The sequence below is a fragment of the Carassius carassius genome, chromosome 28 (genome assembly GCF_963082965.1).
Source record: "Carassius carassius chromosome 28, fCarCar2.1, whole genome shotgun sequence".
Lineage (NCBI taxonomy): Eukaryota > Metazoa > Chordata > Actinopteri > Cypriniformes > Cyprinidae > Carassius > Carassius carassius.
In genome coordinates this window covers 11,016,506-11,038,725 of record NC_081782.1, presented here as the reverse complement: position 1 = coordinate 11,038,725, position 22,220 = coordinate 11,016,506, and the positions used below count along the sequence as shown (strand labels likewise).

Genomic DNA, 22,220 nt, shown 5'->3' with positions numbered 1-22,220 from the left:
GTTGAACAGGATGTGTTAAGGGAGCATATAGTGGTAAATTTACTCACACTACTTAATCTAAAATGGGAAAACTGACAAAAAAGAAAGTTAATTCAGCATGTGAATAATTATATCCATAGATATTTCAGTTTTTTTGTTTTTGTTTTGCACACGTTGAATAAACTGTACCTTTTGTAATTTCCTATAATGAATTCATTATGTAGCATGGTTTCCAAGGCCTCCTGTTTGAACACTTGCTTTCTGCAGTCTATGTGACCCTGGACCACAGAAGCCAAAAAAACATTATATGGGTCAAAATTATCGATTTTTCTTTTATGGCAAAACTCATTAGGATATTAAGTTTTGCACCCTTTATATCAGTTGTATCTCGGCCAAATATTGTCCTATCCTAACAAACCATACATCAATGGAAAGCTTATTTATTCAGCTTTCAGATGATGTCTACACTTAATACTGGTTTTGTGGTCCAGGGTCACATATACGATGCTTAATTAACAAGACTAAATATAAGAAATCTAAAATTTAAAATAATGATCTACAGAAAACACTCAAAATTCAACTCACCTGAATGTGTTAGAGTCAAAAATGTCGGATGTGGCTTTTATGGACCATTGGATGATTTTTGGTTGCGTTGTTGAGACATGTTTACTTTGTTGCCATGCTGCTCACAATAGGTTCTGACTAAAATGATCTAATTAATATCTAAGGATGCTTTTAAGAACAAATTTATTAGAAAATAATTGTTATTTTAATATCAGCTACGAGTCATAAGAAAAATAACAAAATATAAAAAAGTGGAATATTGTTTTGGACGTGTCTATTTTTATTTTTTTTATATAATGGTTCGCCACAAGAAATATGCTATAATGTATGAAATAATATTTATAATAATAATAATCCATAATTCTTTAATGAATATATGCTAATGTTACAACTAAACAAAACATTGGATGATAGTATCTGCTAAACTACAGTATGTTTTCCTTTCGATTCATTGATGAATAGAAGTGCTATGTGTGATTTTTGTGACTTTATTTAACTACAAATAAAGTAAAAAATTAACCGATTTGTATAAAGCAGGTTTCTCAGAACATAAGGGAAGAACACAGTCATAAAAAATATTGCGATAAAAATAAATTGTGATAAAAATAAAAGGGACATTAAAAGGCAAATGGGAAATGCAGTTGATTCCTCCGAATGGGTCCCATGGTATTGATTGTAGAGAACTTGACTGCTGATGAAACTAAGCAGATCTAAGGGGAAGGAAGGAAATGAGAACATCAGATTCTGGCTCTTTGAAATGCTCAAAAAACATTTTGATTTACATGAGTGATACACAATCCAAGAATGAATACCATAAAGTACCAACAGAGTAATAGAACATATGAGCATGAAGCAAATAGCCATTGTATCATACATAACTTCAATGGAGTGCTGTTCTGTATTTGACTGGGTTCAAGTACAGGAAGTGTCATGTGGTACTTTAATATGCTTTTAAAAACTGAAACACTCTCCTTTACCAAATCCTATCTGATAAATCTAGGATCACTTAAAAAGAGACCTCATTGTCATCTGATCAAAACTTAGCCGGCCTTTTTTTTTTTTCTTTAACCAAGCTTTGGTAGCACATAAAAAGACAAACTGGACCTATAAGATTCATGCCATTTAACTTTCCACATAAAAACTCGTCTATCTCCATTAAAACAGAGCCAGGTTTAAGCCTCTCATAGAATACTCCAGCTTGTAGTATCTATCTACATTGTGACTCGGGGGGGCATCTGGAACTCATTGGAGGAGATCTCCCTTGCCCTCCACTTGCAGCTTTCCCACTGTCGTCCCTAAATCCTGTCTGAGAGCCGCCTTGGCAAGGCAACTCTCTGACCCAGCAGCTTAAGTCACTCCTCCTTGTAAAACGTTGGAAATCAGCTCTTCGAAGGAGCACTCAGAAGCACGCTTTAAATACTTTGAGGAGATTTAATATCAAGTCCATTATGGCCTTTCTGGAGCCCAGTAAATAGTCAATTAGTGGATAATTCTGATTCGATCCACATGCAGCCAGATCCGCTGAGGCAACCGGACAGCTTTGCATTCAGAGGGCCTGCCAACACTCTCGGGAAAAAAGGGGGTGACTGAAATGGGAGGGGCACCTCATGTAGCCCTTTTTGTGCCTCACCTGCCCATTGCAGCAGGCATAAAAGCTGTCAAGTCTAAGTTGCTTTTTGTACTTTTGGTGACTTTGGAATAAAAACAAAGTCAAAATCCCTCAAGCTGGAGTTGTTTGTGGTCTTGCTGCATTGGAACTGAGGGGGGTTGACTGATCTCAAACAAGAGGGTGGGCTTCAGGAGGAAGGCCAAATTGGGAGATTCAGAGGTCCAACTCAAGGCGGTATCCCTTGATCAAAAGGTACATCTGGTTGACTCCAATAAAACATAAACCCAACTGTAGAAAATTGGGGTCCAACATTGCTGAGTGGCTTTGGATAAAAGGACCAATAAAAATTAATAATTGTATAATATACATACCAGTTTTGTGGATGGATTAATCTTTTATCCATCGGATTATATAAAGGCCTATGAGGTTGATATATAGTGTGCTGCGATGGCAGAAGAACACAGGCAACAAACAAGCTCAAATTTGGGCCTAATTTTTTTATAAAAGGCTATTTAACCAATCACAAAAAAGCTTCACAAAGTGAACAATGTTGATCTGTATCCAACTACATACTTCACTGGAATACGAAGATTTTCAAAAAAACAGGATATGATTATAAAAACTGCTGCGGTTGGATTTGAGGACTACACATATACATAGTCTTAACATTACCTCATTGTTGCATCCCATTTGCTGGCCAACTATGGCTTAGCATGAAAACCTGTGCAGATGCAGAAAGTGCGGGTTCTGAAGGGCAAATTAAGCGTTTGAAAGCATGATACATCTTTGTGCACTTCAATACTCCACCTCTGCGCTCTCAACAGTTTCTGTAGCCAATCAGCTGTTAAAACACCAAGGGCTGCCCCTTTCTCAAGCCCCCCCCCCAAATCTTAACACAGCATCTTAGAGTGTGTGCAGAGAACCAAAAGGAAATGCAGGAAGTGTTGCACTGAATAAACCAACCAGCGAGAGGATTGTTGCAGCATACAAATGACCTATCAAGCGACCAATCAATGATTAAAGTAGCTGAGTCTTCTTACCACTGTATTTTATCAGTGGTAGAGCAACTGTACAGGTTAAAGGAAAGAGATCAGATTCCTCAGTCACATGACCAGGCACACAATTAGGCATTGCTTGTTTTGAGAACAAGGTGCAGCATTTGATCTTGAGGGGACATCCTCGAGTACACAGCATCTTAGTGACGAAAATGAGTTTACAACAACAGATTCCTTCCTTCCACAGGTCCAACTCCCACATCAGAACTCCTTTAAAGGCATTAGTCATTTAAGGAAGTGGAAAACCAATTTGTTTAAGCTCGAGACACTGTTTATGCTTACCTCATTTGTACCAGTTCTGTTACTACAGCACATATTCCGTTTATTTGACCAAAATAACAAATTACTGAAGTCAAGACTTGACAGAAAAGACTCAATAGGGGCTGTATGGTGTGGATAGTACTTTGGTTTAATGAATATGGACAGGTCTATTCAAATAGACAAGGTATTGTGTGTAAGGAAAGGAGAATGCCTGCCAGTTTTCAACCATCCAGAGTGCCAATCCCCTCTACTGGCTGAGCAAGGTTACTGCAGAGCCATTGAGGTGTTGGACAAATAAGGTTGTAATTTAATGACACTGTTTCTGTGACAAGTTATTGGTTATCCATATTAAACAAAACAAGGAAGAACAACATTGGAAGTGAACATGTAATGTTAAGTTTAAATGGATAGTAAGTAATTGGTGACAGAACCTGAGGCCCGTGTCTTCCAGAATCACTTCTGTCACTTATAATGTTGCTCCCAGGAAAGGCTGGCAATCCCATAAACTGTGAGAGAAGATCTTGGGATTAGCCTGGAAAAAGCAACTGCAAAGCCCCTGGCTAATTCATTTGTCCTCTTTAAAATCCCAATTGAGATTCTTTGCCTCCCAAGACCTCGCCTCCAGCTGATGCCTGTGCACAGATCAAGTGTTTAGTTTGACAAATACAGCTTATGGAAGATCAGGCCACCAGTGACAGACAGAGCAGGCAGAGGGGATAAGACCATCGAAAAGTGATTACCTGGCTAAAGGAGGAGCATAAAACAAACTTGTTTGTCATTTTGCACGCTTTGCTAAGCAAAGCCTGTAATGCTAATTAGCCAGATCCACTGGGCAAATAAAAATAAAACTAAAGCAGATTGGATTCGTGAGTCATCTGCCACATCCACCTGTGGGCTTTCTGGAAAACTCACAGGTTCAGGGTAGCAGCATACACAATCAGTTTAGTACAGAATACGACACGTTAAATGAATAAGGATGATGTTCTGGAATCTAAGTAGATAAAAGCCATTACACAAATCATTACACATTGAGATGGGACAGAAGAAAATCAAGCACTTTTCTTACACAAAACTATCTTTTGTTTAGACAAACAGCCAAAAACTGCAGATTTGATCCATAAGACACAGTAATTAACATTTTTCTTTTTTTACCCTAGAAAAACAACATGGACAGATTTCTCCATGTACAAAAGAATCTCTGATACATGTATATAAATAGTTGGGAGACAGATCTAAGAGTATGAGTTTAGCACAAACAAAATTTGAATTTATCAAAGGACAAATGTACTTTTCCGGGGCATCTGGCCAAAAGCGATGCCAACTTGTGGCGCTGTACGTGCCCTAAGCCTGCGATGGAAGGCAAACTAGAGGATTAAGGTCCTCAGTTAATGCTCAGAGAGTCTTTACAGGTGATTTGAAGCTCATCCATGCTGGCTTATGTAAAGCTGTCCTGAGCTGATATGGCACCTTGGTGAGAACAGGTGTCTACTGCTTCATGTTGACAAGCTGCATGAAAAAGTGGGCCTGTTTAGTGGCTATACAGGAAAACCACATGCATTAAAGGTCTTTTTTCTAAATCAATAACATTTTCTAAAATTAAGCTAATAAAGCATTAACATTTAGTCAGTATTTACTTGCGCCATTGATTTCTGAGCATTCATCAACATTAAAGTTCAACAACAACCCGAATTTCAGCTGGGGATTTTCTGCTCAGTCTTGTGTAGCTGACCTTCGTGCCCTCAAGTTTGTTTTGACTCCCTCCAGAGGTAATGATGGTAAACAAGTTAAGATTACATATACCGTTAAGATTCAAAAGATAAACGGGAGCACACTGTATTACATCTAAATCAATGTTTCTACCTTTGACAAGCAGCCAAGCAAAACAGATAAAGTGGCAATTCACATACAGTAGGCGTCTGCGTTCAGGCTCGGAATGAAGGGCAATACACCTTCATGTCGTGCTTGGACACCATTGAAACACTGCAGGAATGGTGGGTATGTGAAGAACGCTTGAAAGGTCACAAGATTAGTGACCGGTCGAGCTGTCAACGTCACGATCAGTGCCAGTGAACACATTATCTTTCTCATACCCTTATGTGTTTCAACAGGCCTCATTTTCAGTATGGTGGGTGGTTGTATATTAGTAGAAGTGCTACGCAAACAAAGATGCCAAGGTTAGACCACTCTTAATGAGTTTGAAATGTCCTAAGAGAGCAGAAGAATGTGGTTTCTGTCACAGACGTGTGTTTACTTCAAGTGCTATTCAGGTCATAATTTGTGTGTTTGGTATGGCTTAAAGACAGACAACAAAAGAAACAGCTACTGAAGCAAGAAGGGCTTTCTTATATGAGCTGCTGCAGTTGCCCAGACCTCACATAAAATTCTTCACATCAAATGAGCAAAATTTAAGTTTACTGTATTAATCCAGGTTTCTCACAGACTGATATTTTCAGCTTTGGGCAGTTTCTTAGCATCATTTTTTAAAACCTATCAAAATAACAATAGAATGGAAATAAGATTGCCTAACCCTTTTTATACCAAAGTTTGATTCTAATCTTTAAACCTCACAGACAAAACCAGCAAAACAATTTTTCCATTACCATCCTTTCACACGAAATGCAAATCATCAAATGGTATAAACGGTAAAATAAGGTAACTCTGAGAAAGCTTTAGAAGTGTAAAACATATCAGATGGCTTTATGAAAAGGAAAATATGCTGCAGGCAGTGGAATCAGTGCTGAGAATGAGATTCCAGTTTTCACAGACTGTTCTCTGATGGCACAGATAACTGTCTGCCACCCAAGACAGCAAATTTGATTCCTTTGTAGCAAACGCAAAAAGACAGTATGGATTGTAATGTTTCTGCAGCTGTTAAGATTTTCTTAGATGTTCTGGATATTCAAAACCATGTGAAAAACAATGAGACAAAAAATATAAAAGGAATTTGTACTGAGGCTGTAGAGATGTAGCAGAGATTTCTAAGTCTGCGTGTCATTCTAAATTAAAATGTGGAGGGAAATTTGGACTCTATACAAGGCTCAATTTATATAAATATACATAAATCTATTTTATATTTAAAATATAAAAAGAGAGTATAAAGTAAAACTAAAATAGAACAAGTGTGTTTTTAAAACTAAACTAAACTAAATAAAAATAAATAAAATTATGCACATATGGTAAGGTATGGTACCACCTCTAGTCAACCAAGACTGATAAAAACAATGACTCTTCCACTGGAGGTTGATACGTCCACACATTTGGCATGTTGTCCCAACATGCTTTAATATCTTACAAAAAATCTAACCTTTTGACAGGCGTAACAAAGCATGAAAACACATTCCTTTTCTATAGAATAATGCTACTTTAGTAGTGAAATCAACCATGAAACTTTCTGCTGAAATGGAAGTTTAACGTGTCCATGCATTTTGTAAACGACATGGCACACCATTTACGCTAAATAAACAGCACTGTGTCAATCACTTGCATAAACCAAATGACAAAGAAATCCAATTACACAACCTACTCACCATTAATTAACAAAAAACGCAAGAACAAAAGAAACGAGACCCACTCAGGTCAGGCTAAAAACACTAGAGAGTGAGAGTGACAGTGAGCAAACAGGGAAACATACCACATAATACCTCTCGACTTGTCTTTTAGCATGGTCTTTTGTTTCCCACTTTATTCGTTAATCATTTCTGGATTAGACAAAGCAGTCTGATATTTCTTTTACTCTTTTAGACATGCTGACTAAGTTTTTCCTCTCCGGTTAGGTACAGTTTCCTGACTATCATGGATTACACTCTCAATTTTGAAAGAGGTCATATTCTCAGTGACCTTTGTATATGGCTCAGGCCTTTATCTTGTCATCTTCCACACCAAATGCAAGGCATGTCAGGTCAGGTGCAGTGTGGTTTGGAATCTGACACTGATGGATATCGAGAACGACTGAGAATGTGACCTCAAAATCTCAACACCTGATATTAGACAAGAAGGGGGCGGAGCTTACGGTGGTTGACTTGGCCATCGGTGAGAAAAGATCTTTGGTGCAGTAAAATATAACTGATGCACAATGATAAATGCATCATTTGCTCTTTTAGGTCACGTTCTCTAGGCCAGTGTGATTCGTTTATAAATTAGCCAAAGGGCAGTACGAGTCGGGTAAGTTGTTCTATCCCCCAACTGACGCAACAGCTTGTCTCCTTCAATTCTTCATTCTCATCCGGATTGAGCCGGCAAACATCCTTGTGTCACAAGAGTGGACTATCGCCGGGTGTCTAAAGTGCAGGCTTAGTTGACATCCTGTCAGTGTACAAAACATGCATGGCAAACAATCTGTTCGTGCATGAAGACGATTGAAAAAGCATGTTGTGAACTCAAAGCACACACAAATTTATAAATAATAAATCCATCAGTGGCCAGTTTGTTGAAGCTTTTAGCTCGAGAATAAGATGTATGCAGGTTAGTTTTTACCAAAATACATGTATGAACCAGAAATATTACAGCAAAAACAATCATTTTTAAGTGAAAGCATCACATAAGCTGTTGAAAATGGATGAATGATCCTAAGATGACACAAACACTCTTAGTCCCGCTTCATGAGAGAAAAGTATTAACAGTACTGTTAGTAGCAGGTGGCAGTCTCTCCAATGAATCACTTATTCATATTTATCTTTTGCTTAACAGTGAGAAGAAAATATTGAAACAAAATTAACTATTTATTAATGGTGTTAATCTAAATCAATCAAACGCTGACCTGGAAAACACTTTTGGTGAAGTCTGACTAGATATAAGCTTGGTGAAGCCTGTAGAAACATACATCTCTAGCCTCTCCCCAAACTCATGTCTTCGCTCACTTCTCCCTGCTTCACAGTACCCACCCTTGTTTGCTCTTTGGATTACTCTCATAGCTTCTGTCCCATTGGTCTTTGTGTTGTGTGTTTGTGTATACACTATGAGCACAAGAGTGAGAGAGCACACAACTCTTTTGTTCAAGTGACAACATGTGTGAGAAGGGGAATCCTTAGGCTTTCTCTCAATTTTTTAGCAGTAACACCCTTGCTGCCATTAGCAATCTGATTGCTAATATAAAACATCACTCTAAACTTCACGTTTTAAAGAAGCTCAACTGTTAGTCAGGTAAATATTGACTGTTAACAATTAAATTTTTGTTCACGAGCAAGATTAAGTGGAGCTATCAAGCCAGAGGCTATTGTGTAAAGCACAACAGAGGAGGAGACATCCATGACATAGAATTGCGTGACTCAAAATCGTTTTTATTCCTTTGTCATCAGAAAAACTGTTTGCTGTTGAAAATCAAAGGCGAGCAAACATACCTTACCGTGTGAAGGAAACACTGCATCTGATCTCACCTTTGCTGTCACTAATAGACACACTGGGATGTTGAGGCTCAGTTTTATCCCTTATGAACTTATGGTATGGTTAAGGATGCTACAGTAAAAGTGCTATAATAACAGCTACAGCTAAAGCTGTAACCTTGGCATACACACAGTGAAAAAATATACAAAATTTTTAGGTGCGAAGTATGAATTACCATAGAATCTATAATATTTTACAGAAAAACACAAGAACTTGTACATCCAGCAAACGCTACAGTTATGTTTTTCTGCACAAATTAACAAAATGTTATAAAAAATACAGTGAGAAACCATAGTTATTTTATTCCTAATATTTTTGTAATCGATTATGCATATTTAAGTGTTATGGCTGTAAAATGTAACAAAACACCCAAATATAAATAAATTATATAAAAAAAAGACTTTTACGGTTGCAGAAAATATAAGTTTGATACACTGTTAAAACGATCAGTTAAATTCAATGTAAAAAAAAAAAAACTATCTAAATTATTATAATTTCTAAGTTATGTTAATATATAAAAAAAAATTGCTTTGTATTTTCAGCACTGGAAATCAGGATTAAAACACCATGAGATGAATTTAGGCCTAAAAGGTTGTTCTGGTCTAGAGATGGGCATTGAAGGATCAGTGTTTGCATGCTTTCAAGATGATGTTAGCTAACACTTATGAAACAACAAGTCAAGTCCCCCTGGGAAACCTTGTTGTTTTAGCCACTCAATTAGTTTTGGGGGGTCAACAATGTGTGCTTTCTTTTCATTTTCTTTGCCTCTTCAGCAAGACGTCCTCATAATCTTCCCTTACACACTTTAAAACTCCAAAATCCTCCCAAGTACGCCAGAACACAATAGTCTGCTTCGGTAGACAAAGCATTTTTGGTAAAAACTGCTAGGACAGACGAATGATTTGCCTGATACAAAGGAGGGACATTTGCTTGTGTTTGCATTGCTGATTGGTGGAGGCTTCCAGGAGTTTGAACAGCCGGTACTCTACGAGACGAGATTCAGAAGCAGATGTCCTCGCACCATTGGCGAACTTACATATCATCCACTTAGCGATAAGTAAATCTTCACGTGACTCTCCCAAATCGTAAAGAGGAAAGTCCATCTATTTGAATAAACATAAAGAGGTGTGCAGAAGTGTAAGCGGACAGTGCCCCCTGTCTGCAATCAAATGAGATGTAAAATAATGGGATGGGAAGGCGTTTACTGATGGTGAAAAAAATGACAGGGTGAAGTGAGCATGTCGGTGACACCTTGGCGCTACCAAAGAGGAGGGTAATTAGAAACGGCACAACTATCCAATCAGCAAACTCAGAGATGCACTGTCCCTCCTCCTTCCTTCACTTCACAATTGGACACATGACTGGAGATGCACAACGGGGAGCTGAAGCCTCACGGGCAAAAAGTGGGTCACGAATGAAAGCCAATTAACAGACAATGATGGCGCATTCATATAAAGCACCCTAAAAATGAGGTTAATGGATATATCTGGGTTATATTTGCCCACAAATATACTAATATAACTCTAAAGCCAGGAAACGGTCTGAACTTGACAGGGTTAACAGCTTCAGCCATATCTGTGTTGATCTTACCTACCTCCCAGTGCACTGGGAGTGTGTGCTACGTTCACACAGCTGGTGGAGACACCTCTAAAGCTCTCTTTGTGTCTATGTCAATAATCCTGTTTGCCTTCTCATTATCCCAAGCTTTAACGCCTCCGACTCACCCCTAATTCTGCAAACGGCCTCAACAAAGATAGAGCTCAGCGGCGCTGCAGGATATGTGTATGGCAATTATCAACATGTTCTCGTTTCTGATGGCAATTCATTGTCTCTCATGGTCTGGGTGCAAACATTAACTCATAGGAAAGCAGAAGAGGATTGCGAAGGCTTTATCACATGACGACAGAATTGTTGTCACACGACCCCTCTTGGGGCTTTAGGAGAACGCAGTTCTCCAGCCAGTCCAAGCATGTGTACTCTGAGGTCATACACAGCAAAGATGTCCTGCTTTTCATAACACACCAGCAGTACACAGCCAGTGAGCTGCTATGGAGTTCAAGGGTTCAAGGGTGTACAGTTGACATCACAGCTTAAATCGATGACCATGTATGAGATGATTGAACAGAAAAGGAGGCAATGAATGCCAGTTGTGCAGAAGCATATTTGTACATATTTATGTCAAGCAGAGACAGCTGTGCTTCTTTGTTGTGACATGTAAACTGTTAAAATCCTGCTGCAGTCAAAGATGTCATCAGCTTTTCAAATGACTATGAAAGGCAGGATGTAGATATTGTAAGACAAAGCATGTAAACCAGACTATGCTGGGAAAACAGAAATGCAGTGGAGCATACTGCCATCTACTGACCTTTAATGAATGAATGAATGAATAAATAAATGTCCTAACATATTAGTAATGAATGAATGTATTTAACTAACTATTTAAAATGGTTTCACAAAATGAGATACATATACAAACACTACTGTTCAAACAGGTCAAGTTTTTTGAGTGATTTTGTAAAATAAATTACTTTTATTCAGAAAAAAATATTAAATCGATCAACAGTGATATTAAAGATATATATTATTTTAAAAAACATTTGTATTTCAATTTTAAACCTATTCATCAAATAATTTTAATAAAAAGTATTATGTTTATTCATATATTATTATATAAAAACTAAAAATACCATTAGTTAAAATGATTTGATTGATTACGTAATGCTAAAGCCTGGAAAAATGGCTGCTGAACACTCACAGGAGTTTTCAGGAGACAGCTTTGCCATCACAGGAGTAAATTACTTAAATTAAAATAAAAAATGGTTATTTTAATTTTACAGTTGTTTTAATGTCATTTTAATTACTGCAAATGAATGCAACTATGGTGAGCATTCAAAAATATAAATAAATTATCTTACCAACCCCTATTTACAATATAATTGTAAATATAAATGTACTGTATATAATAGCTGTAAATCACATTCATTGAAGAAGAAGAAAAAAAAGGCAACCAGAAACGGATTGGCTTGGTTTCAGCAAACAAAAAAAGAAGGGGGAGATGCCGAGTATGAGAGCACCTCAATCTCTATAAACATAATTGAAAACAAAGCTTATCACTGCACTTTCCTGTGTTCTCAAAAACAATGCTTTGTTGGGTGTGATTGCAAAGTCAAAGAGAAAGCAAATACAGGTCGTAGTGCGAATAGACAGCCACAATACATCAGAGCAGCGCTTTAATGTAACACCTGCTGTCCAGGCCTGCAAGTCATTGTGCCCCTAACAAGGCACTCAGGGGCATAAAAGTGCAGTGCTCCCTTGTCGCTTTTGTGGCCAGCTATGGTGGTGTTTGCTTTCGAGGTGTTCTCCTGGTGCGACAGCGATGCTCTCATTGTCAGAAAGCCCATGGGCTTTGTGCGCTGACACGCAGAGGAAGGGAGGGGAGCTGCAGATGCGTGAGTGTGTCTGGACCTCGGCCAGTGGAGCTTCTAAACAGTGAGAGGCACCTGTGCTGACACCTCCCCTTGTTATTTTACATAAGTAATCCCTCGCTTGCTAAAGCATACAAACTTCTGAGCATGGATCCTTTCACTAGAAAAGTGCCTTTCATCCTTTTGGAAAATGACAACACTGACTTGTTTTCAGTTTCTAAGGTATCACCTCTCGTTGTTGCGAAGATTCTGGCTTGGGGCTGTTCTGACACCATTTAGTTTTTTGGGTGTGATTCCTGGTACTAAGCTGGGAGATATTGTATTAAAAGTGATGGTATTTTATCTCTTTGACTTGGGAGTCACACCTGCTTCTGATCAACTTTTATTTCACTGTGAGGAAATATAACTTGTTACCTTCCGCAACACTTCAAAATAAGGTTCAATTTGTGACATTAGTTAATCTAACTATCTTGAACTAACAATAAACAAAACATGTAAAGCATTTCTTCATCTCTGTAAATGGTAACCTATATAAATAAATTTTTTACATTTCAATTTGTATGCATTTTAATAAGCTCTAATAACTGCAATATTACAGTGGAAAACAATGTTACATTGGCTAACACACAAAACAAAATACAATAAACAAAAATCCTAATTAATAAATTAACGAGTCTGATTTAATAAATGCTTTGGTTAAGTAAACTGTTTTTAACTATTTAAAAATGTTATAAAAAGATAATTACCCGCACATTTAATAAATGAACCAATGTTAATGAATTGAACATTACTGCAAAATGGTATTCAGACTAAGATAATGGCAAAGTTTATTGCAGAAGAAACTTGAAGTATTAAAAAAAAAAAAAAAAAAAGATAAGACATGGTTCAATGAAGTTGTAAAAATTAAAGTCAACTACTCAGGAAAAAATGCGCTTTAAATTTGCGCTGAAAGCCATGCTTTACACAGCCGCGCTTCAGATGGCAATTCATTAGTTCTTCATAACTCATTCGATCTTTGTTGTACTGAATCTTTTGAAAGCCTTGAGACATTTGGCAATGTTGGCTTGTGTCCACATGCTAAACTTCCACCTTTGAAAGGCCTTAAACCGGTTTCATCAATTTGAAAATGAACACCACTGATCTTTGGTTGTGCTGAGCCGGATTAAAGGCAACAGGGAAAAAAGTGCTGAAAAGAGGCAAAATATACAATTGCCTTTTTCATAACGCTTGTATACTGTATAAGAGTGTTGGGAAAAAGTGTGCATGCATAATTCACCCACCCTATGTCTCTTTCACAGTCTGTCTGTCAGCACACAGAGTGCCTCTGCCGTTCGGCTGCCACTTTGACAGGCCTCTGAAGTTGCCTCTCGACACAGAGGCACGAAGGGGAAGGGTGCGTCTTAGTATGTGTGTCTGTGTATAAATCCTGCATCGGAGCTGTCTCTGCCTGCACATTAGGGCAGATGTCTGTCAGCAGAGTTCATTTGCTTAAACAAACCGCCGTGGCACTCCACATGTGGCCCCCATTCATTAGCGTGGCACTTGAAGCCGTGTGTGTTTTGACACACTGTGTCTCAGAGCTTCCAATATTTACACAGCCACAGACCACCTACATTCTAGCGAGGCACACAAATGCGCTCACGGGTGCGCGTACGTGCTTCTAAAGCATTCAATTTTCACTTAGGTTTCCTTCACTCATTTGCAAGCTCTGACACTTAACCAGAGAGAGGAGGAGCTGGGCATTCTCTCATAGCCTGGAGATTTTTTTCCACACAAACCTTTGCAAACAGATGAAGCATCCATCATTCTGGGGGCTGGCAGCTGGATTTAACAGTAGACGATTGATTGGCTTCTCTGATGAAATCGCTGAAATCGACTTGTTAAGAACATGCTTACTGTTTACTTAGTAATGGTGCTCTGGCACATTGCATATGTCAGAAAAAAAAAAAAAGTATATGTGGACACCAATGTAATTAAGATTATTATGAAAAAAAAAAATTATCTGGTAACATCCAGTATAATTTATTAATAAAACATTTATTAGTTTAAAGTTAACTTGTAAACGTACAAGTGTTCTTTGTTAATATATGCTCATAATACACCACTTGAAACTTCAAAAATGCATTAATACAGAAATGAACTTAAACAAAAAAATCTGTAAAAGTACTGTTCACTGTTATTTCACAATATAGCATTAACTAATGCGAATGTATAAAATCGTATTGTAAAGTGTTACAAGTGATCAAGTAATTCTTAGTATTAAAACCAAACAAAATGTGTGCACTTTTTCACTGCCTACAATAATTCAGCACATTTCTGTGAACTGGACTTAAATTAGGTAGTGCATATCTGTAAACTCTGCCTCACATCTAAAAAGTTACATCAGGCTGAGATCGACAACCATTGTACTTAAATTATCGATATCTTAAATCAGTATCACATTAGTCAAAATATTTAGTAAAAAAACAAAAACAAAAAGGAAGGGCGCTGTGCAGAGTTACAACAGAGTTCAAATAAGGTGTAAATCTGTGAAAGTTGCATGTGCATAAAGCCATTTGGCAGTTAAACTAGAAAAAAGGGGAAAAGTTTGAAATATACACCTAAAGATGCGTGTCTTAGTAAGAACAGTAAGTTCGCAAAAAATCACTGTCATACCAATGAAAGAGGATCAGTATCATTTTTTTAACACAATCCAAACAAAGATAAACATGTACACATGAAAGGGAATATTAAGGAACTAAATGGACCTTGTATTGAATTTATGACCTGCACTGATATCAGACAAAATAGCTTGTCTGCAGCATTAAGATGGCAGCAAATCACTAACAGCATGGAACGTCTACCAACAAGGCCCATAGTCGCTGATTTACATTTAACCTTACATTTAGCCTCTTGACATTCTTTAGTGAACAGGAGACAGACCCTCAAGAATGGTTATTTAGCACCCTGGGCAGGTAGGAGTGTTCTCTCCTCCAATAGGAGAGAGCGCTGGGGCTTATAGCATGGCATGAAGACCGCCAAGGCTCATAGCTCAAGTAATCCTCGCTACGACAAGCACTGAGGAGACAGTTCAGAGAAGTGAACTTCACAAGCCTTCCACCCAGCCTACAGTGAAATCAAAAACACATGGTGGAATCAGACAACTTTATAGGCACCTAGCTCACAAAACAAGGGGAATGTGAGGTAATATATGAGCAGTCCAGCAATGCCACAGCAGAAAAAGACAATGAGAGGCTGTTATCCATTGTCTGGCTGATTTGCTGTTCTCTGTGGCTCTGTACCAGACAATGCTTTTACCTGAATCACAAAGAAAGAATTCAAATAAGTCTCTGATCAATTTAAGCCATGGTGTGTCTGACTACTGGAAGCAGCTAGATCCAAAAGGGTTGAAAACACAGTAACTGGAGATGAAATAAAAGTATAAAAGTTTAAAAACATAACTTTAAAACACTGACAGGCCGGAGTCCAGATCGAGTTGGGATAAAGTGCCCCCAAAGAAAGAAGTACACTGCCTGGTTCAATATAAAGGTCCGTCAGCATCTCTAGTAAAAAGTCAATTTTATTGATTCACTGATGTGTGTCAACAGCAATGTTTAACTGTATTAATTAACGGACAACACATGATTTCTCTCTTATAAGGAAGAAATCAATTTCCTACCAAATGGAAATGACAATAGGGAGTTACAAAATAAGTGTTTAATTGATTGAACTGCTGGCCACTCAAGTATTTAAAACTACATGAAAGTGCCATTTATTAGTGGCTAAATCTTCAGATCCACCAAGTACATGTATATGGATATATGTGCTGGAAATAATTTATTGGCGAATAAAAATGTACACATGTACTGCAAAAATAAAAATAAAATAAATAAATACAAAAATGTGAATAAAACCAAAAATAAAATAAAATACTCGACACGGTTTAAAAAAAACTAAACAAAACAATAATAATAATTTTGACAACAAATTAAATTAGGACTATAATTAAGCTATAACACATGAGGTTAAACTCAATCACCTAACTGACCAGTGGCTTCTATGATTTAACAGAGATTAGTTACGAATAATTTTTTTTATTAAAGGCTCAAAGTAAACAACAGAGGATGAACCACAATGAAGAATGTCTATACTCAGATCAGTCTACTTATCAAATCGTTAAGTCAGATTAAGCGTCTAATTCTGAATAAACCTCTGAAAGAAATCCGGGTTTATTGTTCAAGGGGCTCCAAAACTATAACCCAAGCCAAGATTTGACAGCTGTGACTGAAGACAGATTGAGGGGGAGATGTTTAGGAACTAAGATGATCAAAACCAGCCAACAGCACCTTCAGACCCCCAAACTCGAAAATTACATAAAATGTAATACAATATATCTCTTGCATATACTTAAATCAACCATTTAAAATAATTTAAACTGTTTTAGTTTTAAAGACCCAAACACAAGTGGCATATCAGACTTATTCTTTGTGTGTTCCTTAATGCCGTTGTCTGCTCATGAGCCAATTATAGCTCAGAGATTATAGGTCTAAACCTCTAACAGAGCCTCTTCAGCCCATAAGCGTTTTTATTCAGTTTCTAGGCTGTAAAAACTGGCATCCAAGCCAGCACAAGATGGTACCATGACAGACAGATTAACCAAAATGAGGATTAGCTATCCATTACATTATAGATTACGCCTCACCTGCCTAGTTGCATCCCCCTTTGAGAGAGAGAGGAAAAAAACAGGATTTATCAAGACTGGTGCACACTGTTGCTGTAGCAACAAACATTCAGTGACTAGGCAACCACCTGTCCACAAGCCACTCCTAGTTAAAGCACCCAAACCTAAAACACAAGCAGTTACAACATCACCCCACCCACCGGTCCTAACAATGCTATCACAGCTTCTGGCTAACAGCTTCCTTTGCCATGCAACGTGACGCCTCAGGGACACATGGCCTAAGATACAGTATAAAACCTGAGTTCATGTCCTGTTCATTGTGTTTACCTTTTCATATCCAAGTCCACTGCTCATATTGAAGAATGGATAAAGGTGGGAGTCAAAGATAGATGGTAAAAAAATCTTGTACAGATAACTTGGATTCTGTAACTTAACATACAAAATGCGCTGTGACATAGAAAACATCCACATAAATCTAAATATATGAACTTATGGTCGAAAACAAATTCCTAAAGCCCCACCAAGATATTCAAAAGTGATTAAAAATTATTAACACAATATGAAAAAGGCTTAGTCATTTACCAAATAAATAAAGCAATGTTTTCTTTTGTTTCATCCAAAAAGCAGTGAAGTGAAAAGCTCTGCTCTGAATGATCACATTTTATACTCAGTGAAGCGTGTTAATTTCCTCTCATGAGACAAAATGATCCAGTTAAATTACAAATATAACGTTAACCTCCGTAATGGGGTCAGACTCTGTCAACCTTCCTTCTCCACATTAAAAATCACCAAACTACGCCATGTGCGCCGAGCTCCCTACAGGCTGTGAATAATGGCCAATTATTTAATGTGCCCTCAACGTCCTCGCCCATTATGAATTAAAGTTTGGACAGCGTTGAGAGGTAACGGCTGAGGCTAACACTTTTGAGAGCTTTCGGGCTTTGCTCTGAGACAAAGACAAAAGGCCAAGAGCAGGGATTGCAGGGCTGGACAGTAGATGAAACCACCATTACATACCAACGGGAGATATGTTTAACATGGTGTGATGGTGGCTGTGCGAATGATGGGATGACACCTCTGGGGAGTGTATCGGTCCCATTCTACACACCCAAATGGAGGTCAGGCCGGAGGGGTGGAGCATTTGTCAGGGTGAGCCTAGCACTGGAAGGTGACAAGAGTCGACTGTAGCATAAGTTTAAAGCAGGTGGTGGGCTGTAATAAAGATGGCTACAGGACATCTTCCACACATGTAGCATCTTTTCCTTACATTAAACAAGCAAAATTTGTATTTTAAAATGTATTTTCACAGTTTAACAGAAACGGCATCAACAATATATTAGGTGACACTGAAATTTTTTTCAATTTGGTGTTTTTATTTTTAGAAAAATAATAATAGGGCTGGGCAATATATTGTCCCATAATGGATATAAGCTGATACGAACCGTATGATACGATTTTTCATACAGTAAACTTGTTATTTAAACAACATTTTTGTTGACAAAAGATAAATGGAATTTTAATATTAGTCTTTTATAATCATCTATTAATCAGCTGAAGAGTATTGACATGAATTCCAAATAATTGTTACATTTCTACTAAAAAAAAAACAAACAAAACATACTACTGTTCAAAAGTTTGGTGTCGGTATGATTAAGTCTCTTATGCTCGCTATTGTATTGTATTTTTCTTTTTTTCCACCTAAATTTTAACATTTATTCCTGAGATCTGAATTTTCAGCAGCCATTATTCAGTCTTCAGTGTCACATGATCCTTGAGAAATCATTCTAATATGCTGATTTGGTTCTCAAGAAACATTTCTTAATAATATGTTAAAAGCAGTTGTGCTGATTAATATTTTTGTAGAAACTGTAATATGTTTTTTTTTCAGGAAAGTTCAACAGAAGAACATTTTGTTAAATATATTTACAGTCACTTTTGATCAATTTAATTTGGATCTTAACAAAAACAAAAACCTTACTTACCCCAAACCTTTGACCAGTAGTGCAAAAAATAAAAGTGTTTTGACACTATAACATGTTGTCCTCAGTTAATGGGTCAACATGAGTCCAGACACACCAGACGCACTAAAAAGTTATGACTACTCAACCACTGCAGATTTTGTGGATCAATAAACTTCTGTTCATTTGTGGGGGTGCAGACTATAATATCCTAATACCAACAAACCAATAAGCCCTTCTTGTATGATTTTGATCAATATTTCATGGAATGATAAACTGATTTATACAAAATTGGATATAGATCTCTAATAGACTGGACTTTACAGCGTTTTAAATTTGTAAAATATACACAAACAAAATAATTTTTATTATTATATCTCCATTGTGTTTTTCCTTATGGTTCCTTATGGCTTCCTTTTCTTGTCTAAGTACCTGTCTGGTTCTGATTGATTTAATTAAAGCTCAAGGACTTCCAATCAATAAGGATTTTTGTTCCCCCAGTTTGAAGAATTCGTTCCAAATGGTGTTGTACACGAACATGGCAGATATTTGTGTACGGGGTGCATGCATCTACGCGCTCTCACCTAAAATAACCACAGAACTAAGTGCTGGCCTAATATTGACTAGGTGTCAGCAGACCAGCACAAACAGCAAAAAGACAAGCTAATGTTTCAGAGGTCATGTTTGTTTAGGCTTTTCACTTAGTGACACAGAACCTCATCACTGAGAATTTAAATGGGTTATAAAAGGGAAAATAAAACGGGTCTAATGTTCTACCACAAATATGAGTTTAATACAGTACAAACTGTAATTTCTTAATTTGGAAATAAAACAATTAAATAACTGTAAATTAATTATGTGACACATAGTAATATTCAACAGGCCTACATAAGTAATTTTGCCAGAAAAGTAAATTATCTGGCACTCTGATGGCCTTGCAGGGTCAAAATGCATCATGGCCCATTTGCCCTTCTGTCAGGTGAATAGACTGCACTGATCTACACATGATACAGCAGATAGTGGCGGTTTGCATAAGCAGGAGCTTATGCAAACCACACCCCAATGGGACATTAAGGGTGTGAAGCACTTGAATGTGGTCTTAAAGCAAACAGTTTACTAGATGTAGGCTACTTTTCAAAATGTACTTTTTAAATATATTAAAATAAAAGTGTTTTTAAATGGTAATTATACTTCAAACGTACTGCCTTTTAACTATAGTGTCCAACACACATACATTTACATTTAGCAGTAAACAAAATGCTCTGAACAAACAAGTTCTGATCATGTTAAAAATGTTTCAAATACTGTTTTGGTGAGCACAAGGAAACTGTGAATTGGTAAGTTTTGCCAACAGCCGAACCCTAGTCTCACTTACCTTGGTCAATGACTCCAGTTCAAATTCAGTCACAAAGGCAGATTGACTGGATAACAGCTGGAATAGAAAGGCTCCATGTCACAAAAGGACAATTCAAACACTGAGCATCCACTGCAAACTGACAACACTTGGCTAACCTCTGTGTTTGGGAATGTCTGCCCTCAGATGCCATTTTAAGCCTCTTTGGGAGCCTGTTCTTCCTTGAATATGATCTGTGAACTTTGATTCCTGCTTTTTGGATCATAGAAATAAATACAAAATGCTAAAATATGTGTTAGTACATTACATTTAAGGACATATAAGCAGATATTCCTACCTGTTTGGGTCTCTAAGATGTCTTTTAGTACAGGTACATTCAGTAAAGGTGTAGGAAGCAAAGATTCAACTGTTATACAAGTGCCTGTTTCACTAGTTCTTCTCTCCCTTTTTAACTTCTCTGCAGATGGCGCCTCCGCTCCCCCAATTTTCTGCTGGTTACCTCTTTGTGTCTGCTCTCTTTCCTTTCTATGTAGGATATGGCCTTTCACTTTCTGGGTTAAGTCTAGTTTAAGTGTGGTTGGAGGCCTTGAGCTCAATTTGAGTGGTGCTTGGGACTTCACTGGCACTCTCTCCCTGATGCTTGTTTCTGAACTTTGACCTGCTGAATTCAAGCACATGCACCTTTAGAATGAGCATTGAGAAAATCATAATGCCTGAATAGAATAATGCTTAAAACAGTGGAATGAGCTTTCTTGTACAGCACTGCTCTTATTAAAAAAACCATACTGATTCTGGAGAGGCAAGGGGTGAATTAGGCTAAATCAATTAAGTTTATTAGTTTAATAAATGGCTAGCTGGGGCAGGGTCCAACTGTTTTGCAGTTATGCATGGCTGCAGACAGCTTATTATGATGTCTTGAACTACACATATTCTCACGGCTTAGCCTTTAGCATCCTCATTCAGATTGATACTAATGGGCCGGTCTCAGCCCGCCATGCAATTACAATAACGAACTGGCTGCCTCTGCACAGGGCAGATGAAGGATGAGCTTTAATAAAATTTCTTCCTTTGCCCCCACATTAACGGTGTTGCCGTTTAAGCCCCTCTAACGAGACAAATCTTGTCAGACTAATGGCGGTTAATTTGCTACAGCCTCCCCCTCTCTGCAAAGTCTCAGAAGAAGAAAAAAAAAGTAATTTAATGTGTTCCTAGGAACGTAATGAGAGTAATAACATATTTTAGAGTCCATTTTTGTTCTTATCACAGTCAGACTATTCGAATATTGCTGCCAGTAACAACACCTTTCAAAAATATTATCTAAAAAAGCATTATTCTTTAGATGTGGAACAAACACTGTAACCACATACTGTCATATTTATGTATTCAAATACAAAGATGCCTTTTTTTTTGTTCTGCTAATAGACATATTAGTAGAAAATTTTGTCCATTTGGTGACTGACAAATTTTCTAAATTAACATTAACAATAAACAAATACAAATATTTTTTGTTGTTTAAGGTCATGTATAGAAGAAAGAAAATAATAATAATTATAATAATAATAAAAGAGTATAGAAGCAAAGGTCATAGGTAATGGTTTGTTAATAGTGACCTTAGAATAAAGTTTGATCAATAATAATAATAATAATATTAATAATAGCTTTCTTTGTTGTTCCAAGTCATGGAAACAAGAGGAGAGAGGAAAGAGTAACGTTATTTTTAAATATAAACAAAACTAGTAAATACAAAAGCCCAGATTTTATGCACATTATAAAACATTAGGCTGGGTTGCACCGACAAGGATTAAATTAAGCAAAGTTTAGAGCCAATTAAGGATTTGTTGATCTGGGTTCGATTTTAAATCGAGTTGTGTTGCAAACACCACTTCATTTTAAACTTAAATGAACAAATCGTGGATTGGAATGCTAACCTAGATTAAAACCACCATCTACGATTAATTAATTATCTCAGTGTGTAG

At 37.2% G+C, this 22,220-nt stretch overlaps 1 long non-coding RNA gene across 1 annotated transcript; it reads right to left on the bottom strand.

The window, feature by feature from the left end:
* Positions 1-1,015: 1,015 nt before the first annotated feature.
* LOC132108410 (uncharacterized) lies at positions 1,016-20,312 on the bottom strand. Its single transcript, XR_009424440.1, has 2 exons — positions 20,266-20,312; positions 1,016-1,253 (listed from the first exon to the last, which is right to left on the bottom strand). It is a non-coding gene; the product is annotated as an uncharacterized LOC132108410 (long non-coding RNA).
* Positions 20,313-22,220: the final 1,908 nt, after the last annotated feature.